We start from the raw sequence: 10,894 nt of genomic DNA, 5'->3' as shown, positions 1-10,894 counted from the left end.
CCCCACAGACTGGGGACCTTCTTTTTGGCCGGGCAGTGTATCTGACCCCTGGATTATACTGTTGAAAGAGAGTATAATTAGGGACCTTTAAGAACCATGTTGAATGGAATGAGTATTTCTAAACTGCAGTACTTCTACTTTTACCTCTATAATCTGAGTACTTCTCCACCTCTGTCCGCTGAAATTCAACATCATGTAGCAGGTTTTTGATTTTGTCGAAGTGGATGAGGACACACGGATGTGATGTGCAGCAGCGTGAAATAAAGCAGGATGGATTTTGAATGCTCCAGCAGAGCGGTTGTGAACATGAGGGATGAAACTGCTGAAATGTTGTCATTTTAACGGACCGAGTGAAGCCCAGCAGGGCTGAGTCACTCTGAGAGCTGTTTGTGTTTGACGCCATGAAATAAAATCAAAGCTGTGTCCAGATCCCGGGGTTTTTCATCCTGTCCTTTCAATTTTTTAACAATCCCATTTATGTCCTGCAGCTCGCCTCACATCTGCTCCTGACAGACATTTATTTCAAAGCAGACGACTATTTCTACAATTCAAAGGTTTTATTGTCACGTTAACAGTTAAAGCCTGCTTCTCCACACGCCTCTTTAACAGTGCACAATACAATATGCTTAAGACATCAAAACATAAGTAAAATAGTGCAAGGGTGCAACTCAGGAATAAGTAAACTGTGAACATGTGAAGCAGAAAAAGACACAAAATCCAAAACTGAAATTCTGTTATTTCAGGATCATTGTTGTTTGGGAGGGGTTTTGTTTCTTGGCTGTACAGGACTTGTTATTTAACGTAGGATGTTTAGTATTCGACCATTTGTAACCTGTAACATCGATAATGTAGAATTTGTTTTGTACTGTACTGTCGCCTTTTGGACAACTTAATTGGAAATATCGAGCAAGTGATATCCTAAATGTCTGAAACGTGAAGCTAATGTGGGAGTTTATTTTTAGTGACACCACTGTTCAAAGTCAGACTGTATAGAAGTCTATGAGGAAATGTTCCTGCTCCTCTCTTGATTCATTACCTCAGATTGTATAGAAGTCTATGAGGAAATGTTCCTGCTCCTCTCTTGATTCATTACCTCAGATTGTATAGAAGTCTATGAGGAAATGTTCCTGCTCCTCTCCTGATTCATTACCTCAGATTGTATAGAAGTCTATGAGGAAATGTTCCTGCTCCTCTCCTGATTCATTACCTCAGATTGTATAGAAGTCTACGAGGAAATGTTCCTGCTCCTCTTTTGATTCATTACCTCAGATTGTATAGAAGTCTATGAGGAAACGAACCCACATCTTTCTTCATTTATTACCTCCATTAACATTTCCCAGAGGAGTTTAGGGTCTCTGTCTTTAGTTTCAAGTCTTCTTCAACTTAGCATGATGTTCATTTAGTCATTTTTGGTTCCATTTAGGGTAAAATAGCCGATAAACAACGTGTGCTTTTGGGCAGGGTTAGGGTTAGGGCTACCTGTAAGGCTATCTTTAAATCCAGTGAAAAATCATCTCTGGTTTCGACTCTTTCATTGAAATGGAGCAGCTTCTATTGACTCCTTTCCTCCGTATCTTTTCCTTTTTGATCCAAATGAAATGTAATTATCTCGTAGAAGTCGTAGCTCTTCACCAAGGATTCTCATTGAGAATACACCTGCTCACCGCTTGGCAGGTGATGATCCCTCACGGTTAGCAGGTGAGACTCGATCTGTAATGAGATGTCCGCTGTCTGCAGACACAAATCCAATCATGTGCTTTTATAAAGATGAACGAGGATCTGTAGAGAGTTTCATTATCACAGACCTGGGGTTTATCTGCAGAGAGACACGTGAACCGTGCAAGAAATATTCACAGTATTTCCAGTCATAAATGTTATTCATCACTGTGCCTAAACGTGCAGAGACCTAGTCTGGTTCTACCCAGAATAGAAAGCATTCAAATGAACACCTGAAGTTATACGCTGATATTTCATGAGACTTTTGACCATTACAACCCTAATCACGGATAAAAGGTACACTTAGAGTCACGGGCTGCTTTGTTGTTTCATATTTTAATTCAACTGTTCATACATTTTTTATACTACTATACCAACTTCAAGGAGTCTTTGAGCACCTGAGAAAGCGCTTAGAAATAAAGTGTATTGTTATTACTGTTGTTGTTGTTGTTGTTATTGTTATTATTGTTGTTGTTATTATTGTTGTTGTTGTTATTATTATTATTTGTTAAACAGAAACTTGCTAAACTAATACGTTGGTTTGCAGTCTGGTATTTCCCTTCGTAAGAACACACACAGGTATGCAGGTGTTGAAATGAACCCGAATGAGTTGACTGAAAGTTACAGAATGCAAATGCACTGGATGTTCATGAATGCCTCACAAAATAAGGCATACATCCTCTTTAGTCCAGGTCTTTGACACCAATGCACCTTCCCGGAGTTCTTTATGAATCTATACGTGTGTAGAACGTATTGGTGTCCTGTTCATAGCCCCCATTAATCTAAATGCATGCTGCTGTTCGGGTCAGGAGAGTTTTCCCACGTGAATCTGCTCTACTTCTGTTTCAGCAGCAGGTGTGGTTTGTATGCCGAGTGCAGAAGCAAATAAAACAACGGGCAAAAACCAACAGAGGAGCTCCAGATAACAAACTCTCTCTCTAGATTACACTGTGCAAACATCTGGGACTGTTAATGAGTTAAAGCCACACAACTGCCTTTGATTTCCTTGTTTCCTCGAGTTCCTTTTACCATCAGTGAGTCAAACTCTTGATGTTATACTGACTTCAAGTCAAACGAACGAGGACAAATCAACAGTTTGACTTCTTCTAAATCAAATGAATTAGACCAACCCTACACTTAGATATTTGGGGTATGCTCATTTTAAATCTAATTAGTCAGATAGAAAGAGGGAATTACTGATGGTTAATTGAAGATAATAACCAGAGAAATGAAGTGTTTTTAATGAAAGTATACCCGAGGATTGGAGAACAAGTCCAAATGTCACTTATACTTGTGTTTTAAATCAAATGAATGAAACAGTAAGCACAATGACTTTGGATGTGATCTAACAAAACAATTTTCAAAAAGCCACAAAATACCAAACTGAGCTTAACTTCCTCTGTCGTTTTGCGTTGTTTGGGGCAGAATGTTCTTCCTCCTGAAACTCCTCTACCTCTGTAACAGAGGAGCTCCAGATAAACTCTCTCTGGATCACACCGTGCAAACGTCTGGCACTGCTGGGCCATGTCTATTTTTATGGGACAGCATATCAACATTATGGGGTGGTTAATTGATTATCTATACTTTTCCAGTCAACATTTTCTCTCATTATGATTCAAAGTGATGAGTGACGTGTTCAAAGTCCTCCTTTAGACTTATAATCCATGTATACTTATTTTAAAACCATTTAATGAGATAATATATAGAAATGTTGAGTAAATAGTAAAGTTAAATTTAGTCCAGCAGTGGCTCAGTCAGTAGGGGCTTGGACTGGGAATCGTAGGGTCGCCGGTTCAAGTCCTCAAACAGACTTGAAATATGGAAAGTGGACTGCTACTTGGAGAGGTCCCAGTTCACCTCCTAGGCCCTGCTGTGGTGCCCTTGAGCAAGGCACCGGACACCTCCAATCCAATTTCACTGTGTGTGCTCTGCTGTGTGCATGTGTGTGACAATAAAGAGGGTTTCATCCTCCGATTCTATCTGTCTGAATATTGAGGCTCATACTCATACTCATGGTTCATCAAAGTAATGCCATACGAGCCTAAAGTATGAATCCACATTGAAACGTCTCATTTTGCTTTGATTTAGTGAAAGAATATCACATTTAACAACAATGGAAAGGTTGTTTTATTCTCAGAATGTACTTATTTGAAGTCATCAAAATGTGGATTTAGTGAGTCATCGCTGACGACAGACAGAGAGAGGGTTTTGTATTTTCACCAGGCGTAGTTTCGAGTTGTTTTGGGGCAGAAATGGTCTTTTCCTCGCGGGACTGAAGCAGAAATCCTGACGAGATGACGGCCTCGTGTGATTGGTGGAGGCGTGATGATGGAGAGTCTCATTCAATCTGAACAAATCACTCTCACACACACACGCTGCTCTGACAGCTTGATTCACACACACACACACACACACACACACACACACACACACACACACACACACACACACACACACACACACACACACACACACACACACACACACACACACACACACTCACACACACACACACACACACACACACACACGGGCACACACACACTTTGAACTACTCGTGGAGACTTATTAAATATTTGGTGATTGTGATAAAAGGCCTGAGGGGTTTAATGTGAGAGCAAACAGAGATGGAAACTGAGCGTTTAGCGTTCAGTGTTTCAAATATGAAAGTAAAGTGATCTTTCTTAAAGGATTTATTGTGGAAGGATGTTAATACATGGGAAACATATTCCTGTCGGACCTTATGGGCTCTTAATTAGTATATTACCACAGTGATACACAAGCATGAGACACGTCCTCATAATACAGTCTGCAAACAAACAATGAGAAGCCACACGTCCAACACTTTTCAGCAGCTCTTAAACGCAACATGCTGAGGATAAACTGTAACTCAACAGGAGAATACAACCAAATATCACCTATAATTTATAGCATTTCTGAAGTAGATATCATTGATTCATGGAATTAAAGTCCGATAATCAAAGCTGACGTGTATTTAGATTTAGTGTTGACGTAGAAAAGTGATATCAATTATCGATTAAAGGATGATATTTTTTAGGATGACAAGTCTCGATCAAAGAAACAGCAGCAAATCCTCACTTCGTAAGAGCTGCAACCAGATGCATTCCTGCAGGATTTCTTGGAACACCTCATTTATTCCTAAATCATTATCATGCACACATCTTGTGTTAGGTGCATCCTTCTGTCACAACTTCTAAGATTTATACATCTCACTTTAAGATGCATTTTAAATCAACATATGACTCTCTTCACATTCATACTGTTCAAATCCTGTGTATTATTGCAGTTTACATATTTATTTACCCTTCCTGGTTAGATGCTAGGATTTCATGTCTCACTACTCTGCAAGACATCTTTTAATACGATATATTAATATAGAATAATCCTGGTTAAGTGAGTAAAAACTAGCTGCAGGTGAGGACAGTCACAGACTAGCCTTCACCTGGAGTCTGAACACACATCCATTCACTGGTATCATCATTATCCATTATCCAACATCCAGTAATCCCAGTCACGACCAATTACACACAGTAGCCAATTAAATGCACAGTCCCCAACAATGCATGCACCGTTTCTCTATGGAGCTTTTTAAAAAACAGTCCTGGTTTAACTTCTTAATTCCACGGAGGTAAATCCTCTGAGAGAAGAGACGACCCAAACGCTGAAACACCTGTCCTCTCAGAAACCGCTGGAATATGTATCTGTGTGTGTGCGTGTGTGCGCGCGCGCGCGTGTGTGTGTGAAGGGAGAGAGAGAGCTGCACTCACCTGTCCGCTGCCTCGCTGTGTCTGGTGTCTGAGTCTCCGCTGTCTCTGCCGATGGTGCTCACTGCTCTGCACGGATATCAGAGTGTGTGTGTGTGTGTGTGTGTGTGTGTGTGTGTGTGTGTGTGTGTGTGTGTGTGTGTGTGTGTGTGTGTGTGTGTGTGTGTGTGTGTTCGATCTGCGCAGCTCCGGAGCTCCGCGCGGTTTGTGGAGATGAAGTGCGCAGCTTTTGTTCAGCCTTTGGGATGGTATCATTCACAGAGGTGTTTCCTGATCAGGCCTGCAGACTGTCAGGATTTCTGCTGGAAATACTGACACCCTCCCCCAAAAAAGATCGTCAAGGGAGACTAAATATTTGTGTGCCATAAACAGTTCAGAAGTATTTCATGTCTTCAGATAGAATCAAATTAAATAAAACAATGATTCTTTTTAGACCTCTTGAGAATACTGAGCATTTAGTGTTGAAAAATATAAAAACACCTTCATATTTTCTTCTGTATTTCGCCGAAATCTATTACGTGTCTTTACACAAAATAAGGACAATAATAGTTGTTATTTTTAATATGAAATCTTAATTTGAGAAGTAAAGTTAACTGGCAAATGAATGTAGTGCAGAAAGTCGTGCTGCTGAGGGAATAGTTCCTCTATAGCCCAACATTACATTAGCCTCCTTTAGCTTAGCGGTGGTGACGTGAAGTCATGTGACCGTGCTGTAGTTCCTTTATAGCCAACATTAGCCTCCTTTAGCTTAGCGGTGGTGACGTGAAGGTCATGTGACCGTGCTGTAGTTCCTTTATAGCCCAACATTAGCCTCCTTTAGCTTAGCGGTGGTGACGTGAAGTCATGTGACCGTGCTGTAGTTCCTTTATAGCCCAACATTAGCCTCCTTTAGCTTAGCGGTGGTGACGTGAGGTCATGTGACCGTGCTGTAGTTCCTCTATAGCCCAACATTAGCCTCCTTTAGCTTAGCGGTGGTGACCTGAAGTCATGTGACCGTGCTGTAGTTCCTTTATAGCCCAACATTAGCCTCCTTTAGCTTAGCGGTGGAGACGTGAAGTCATGTGACCGTGCTGTAGTTCCTCTATAGCCCAACATTAGCCTCCTTTAGCTTAGCGGTGGAGACGTGAAGTCATGTGACCGTGCTGTAGTTCCTCTATAGCCCAACATTAGCCTCCTTTAGCTTAGCGGTGGTGACCTGAAGTCATGTGACCGTGCTGTAGTTCCTCTATAGCCCAACATTAGCCACCTTTAGCTTAGCGGTGGGGACGTGAAGTCATGTGACCGTGCTGTAGTTCCTTTATAGCCCAACATTAGCCTCCTTTAGCTTAGCGGTGGTGACCTGAAGTCATGTGACCGTGCTGTAGTTCCTTTATAGCCCAACATTAGCCTCCTTTAGCTTAGCGGTGGAGACGTGAAGTCATGTGACCGTGCTGTAGTTCCTCTATAGCCCAACATTAGCCTCCTTTAGCTTAGCGGTGGAGACGTGAAGTCATGTGACCGTGCTGTAGTTCCTCTATAGCCCAACATTAGCCTCCTTTAGCTTAGCGGTGGTGACCTGAAGTCATGTGACCGTGCTGTAGTTCCTCTATAGCCCAACATTAGCCACCTTTAGCTTAGCGGTGGGGACGTGAAGTCATGTGACCGTGCTGTAGTTCCTTTATAGCCCAACATTAGCCTCGTTTAGCTTAGCAGTGGAGACGTGAAGTCATGTGACCGTGCTGTAGTTCCTTTATAGCCCAACATTAGCCTCCTTTAGCTTAGCGGTGGAGACGTGAAGTCATGTGACCATGCTGTAGTTCCTTTATAGCCCAACATTTGCCGCCTTTAGCTTAGCGGTGGAGACGTGAAGTCATGTGACCGTGCTGTAGTTCCTTTATAGCCCAACATTAGCCTCCTTTAGCTTAGCGGTGGTGACGTGAAGTCATGTGACCGTGCTGTAGTTCTTTTATAGCCCAACATTAGCCTCCTTTAGCTTAGCGGTGGTGACGTGAAGTCATGTGACCGTGCTGTAGTTCCTTTATAGCCCAACATTAGCCTCCTTTAGCTTAGCGGTGGTGACGTGAAGTCATGTGACCGTGCTGTAGTTCCTTTATAGCCCAACATTAGCCTCCTTTAGCTTAGCGGTGGAGACGTGAAGTCATGTGACCGTGCTGTAGTTCCTTTATAGCCCAACATTAGCCTCCTTTAGCTTAGCGGTGGAGACGTGAAGTCATGTGACCGTGCTGTAGTTCCTTTATAGCCCAACATTAGCCTCCTTTAGCTTAGCGGTGGTGACGTGAAGTCATGTGACCGTGCTGTAGTTCCTTTATAGCCCAACATTAACTTTCTACTATCATAAAGACGTGTTATTATCTGGAGATTATCTTGCTGAACTAAACGTTTGTTTGACACAGAGATTATTTTCTGACACAATCCAAAATCAAATGGAGGAATCCCATTGGTCCAGGGAGATGCTGCCTTCAGGGACCCTTAAACCTTCTTTTCCCTCACCTCTTCAGTGTAAGTGATGCACGCTCTGGGTCACCTTTCAGTCTCAGCGGGGGGGAGGGTGTTATTTTGAAGCTCCCTCTGTGACAGAAATGCCACTTGTTATTCTCCTCCAAAGTAGAGTCACTCCAATCAGCCTCACAAACCAGATAAAGGAACTGCGTCAGAAGCTCTCCGGCAGCCAGAGAGCGCCAGAGAGGATTCCAATGCCACGACGCCCGCCACTCACTGGGAGCAATTTACTGCGATGATGAGTTTCAGAGTCTCAGAGATGGGATGTGTGCGGAGGGGAGGCGGGGGTGGGAGGCAGCGGGGGGTGTTTGTGGAGAGTGGCTCTGGGAATGTGATCAAACGCCAGTAGGAGTGTGAGCTTTCAGATGCATGTTTGTGCTGTTGAGGTTTCTGATTCCATTGCATGTTTTGTTGTGAAAAGAACACATCCGAAACACCCCCCCCCCCCCCCCCCCCCCCCCCCCCACCGACCAGCGCTCCCATAGAGGCCCACACTCGACGTGAAGTGAGGGTTTGACAGAGAAAGGACCTTTGACATCTGATACGCATTTCTGCAATGATTGACAATCAGCATCTGGGCAATCACGGCTCAGAGGCGGGCCCTAGCGCAGGTGAAATCCCTGCGTTCCTGTGTCTTCAATTCAATTAAGCACCTATCTTTGTTTACTTTCGGAACATGGTGACATCACTGTGTGACACTCACGCTAGTTTTAACTTACATTTAGTCACGTATTTACATTATATAGACAAAAGTATTGGGACACCTACACATCACGCCTACGGGAGCTTTTATGACATCCCATTCCAAATTCTTAAGCATAAATCTGAAGTTTCTCCCCCCTTTGCAGCTTCCTCTCTTCTGGGGAGATGTTGGAGTGTGTCTGTGGGAACCAGTCATCCAGAAGAGCATTTGTGTCAGACCCTGATGTTGTAGTTCATCCCAAAGGTGTTCAGTGGGGTTGAGGTCAGTACCTTTGCAATAATACCACTTACAGTTGATTGAGGAATATCTAGGAGAGAAGACACCTCACTGACTGACTTGTTGCATGTATACACCTGTGGCAATGAAGGACACACCTGAACTCAAAGATCCAGGAGTGGCCCAATACTTTTGTCTATATAGTGTAGATTTGATCCACCCTCACACACTCCCTCTGGAGGGAATCTATCAATGCTTTTTTTATTTGCTTATTTGATCATTTTTATCGTCCCTAAAGGTCTATCTTTTACTTTCCCTCACACACATTTCATGACCTACCCTTCTTGGTAGTCTTGAATGAAACGGCTCTATAAATAAAGTGTGTTATGATGAAGTGGAGACAGTAGGAGACAGGAACCCGGAAACCTCCCATCTTTTCCTCGGCTCTTCTAATGTCATCTCCTCCGTGCCCTTTGAAAGTCGTTCAGCTCTGAGACCCCAGAAGAAATTAATTTAGCCTCTTCATCTCACTTCATCCTCCTCCTCCTCCTCCTCGTCTCAAGATCTCTTAATAAAGACAAGCCTGAATGTCATTTAATCTGGATCATTATTCAATTCACCCTTCATACGTCTAACGCTTTATAAGGTCTACAGCAATATTCTCATCCATGACTTCCTCTTTAATGATCAGATCTACGCTGTAATATAGTTACTTCAGTTCATTCAACATCTCAAACCACAGTAAATGTAATGTTTGCATGACTGGATGTAAACGTGCAGCTGGTTGCACCCCCCCACCCCCCACCCCAGATCAATGGGCCCCAGGCAGGATCTGTGTTCCAGAGACTGGTGCTGCTGGTTCATTGATTTGAATCCCATCCGGACTCTATGTAGGTCGTCTGCTCTGTCCTCTGTTGTGGAAATATTGCCTCTGTCAACACTGAGCTGTTTGTGCATGCAGGGGGTGTTGTATAAAGAGCCCCAGCAGGTGAAAGGGGCTCCCAACACCTCCCAGTACCGAGGGTTCAGACAGATGGCGAAAGGATTCACAGAACATGCATCTGTAATCAGATTTGAGTAACTTAAAGAGGCCCTGTTCTCCTCCCTGTGGTGTGCCCTCTCCTCTAGTGTGTTCTGTTAGTGCATGTAAAGGGTCTGCAGAGGCTAAAATCCCTGTGTTCCTGTGTGCTGTGAACATTAAGCATGGAGCCATGTCCCAGTAGAGTCCAATCGACTGTCCAGATACAAGAGCAGAAAAAACAAAACCCTCTGGAAATAAACGTCTGACATCCAGACTGTGAAGACAACGGAAAGAAGAACCAGAACTTAAATAGCACATTAGACTGAATCACAAGGACAGGACACAGGTGGGGAGGGGGGAGAAACACAGGTGACAATCAAGTGATCAAACAGGAGACAGGAAGTGACAACAGACATAACACGGTGGGATGAAGACTTTCAAAATAAAACAGGATAGCAAAGACAGATCCGTTCAACAAAAAAATAGACAACAAAAACATGCAAGAGAAGAAGACGAAGAAGAAGAAGAAGAAGAAGCAGAAGAAGAAGAACAACAAGAAGAAGCAGAAGAAGAAGAAGAAGAAGCAGAAGAAGAAGAACAACAACAAGAAGAAGAAGAACAACAACAACAACAACAACAAGAAGAAGAAGCAGAAGATTTTTTGAATTTTAAAAACCACTTTATTTCTTTTCTACAACAAAAGTCAGAAAGAAACATTCCATTAAAATCATCAGTTTTTCATTCAAACATTGTTCCCATAAAAGACCACACACTACTACAAACAAAGAGTTGTTCTCCCCAAGTGAGCACAGAACCTGCCCAACAGCCCACACATCCAAAAAGCCCTGCAGATTATTGGTCAGTTTGTGGTATGCATGCTCCACCCTCCGACGCGCTGCCACCAGCCCCCTCAGACAGAGCACTACATCTGTCCATCCCACTCCAGCAAGTTGA

The sequence above is a fragment of the Eleginops maclovinus genome, chromosome 8 (assembly GCF_036324505.1).
Source record: "Eleginops maclovinus isolate JMC-PN-2008 ecotype Puerto Natales chromosome 8, JC_Emac_rtc_rv5, whole genome shotgun sequence".
Classification (NCBI taxonomy): domain Eukaryota; kingdom Metazoa; phylum Chordata; class Actinopteri; order Perciformes; family Eleginopidae; genus Eleginops; species Eleginops maclovinus.
The sequence above is the reverse complement of the archived record's forward strand: the minus strand, read 5'-3'. Positions refer to the sequence as shown.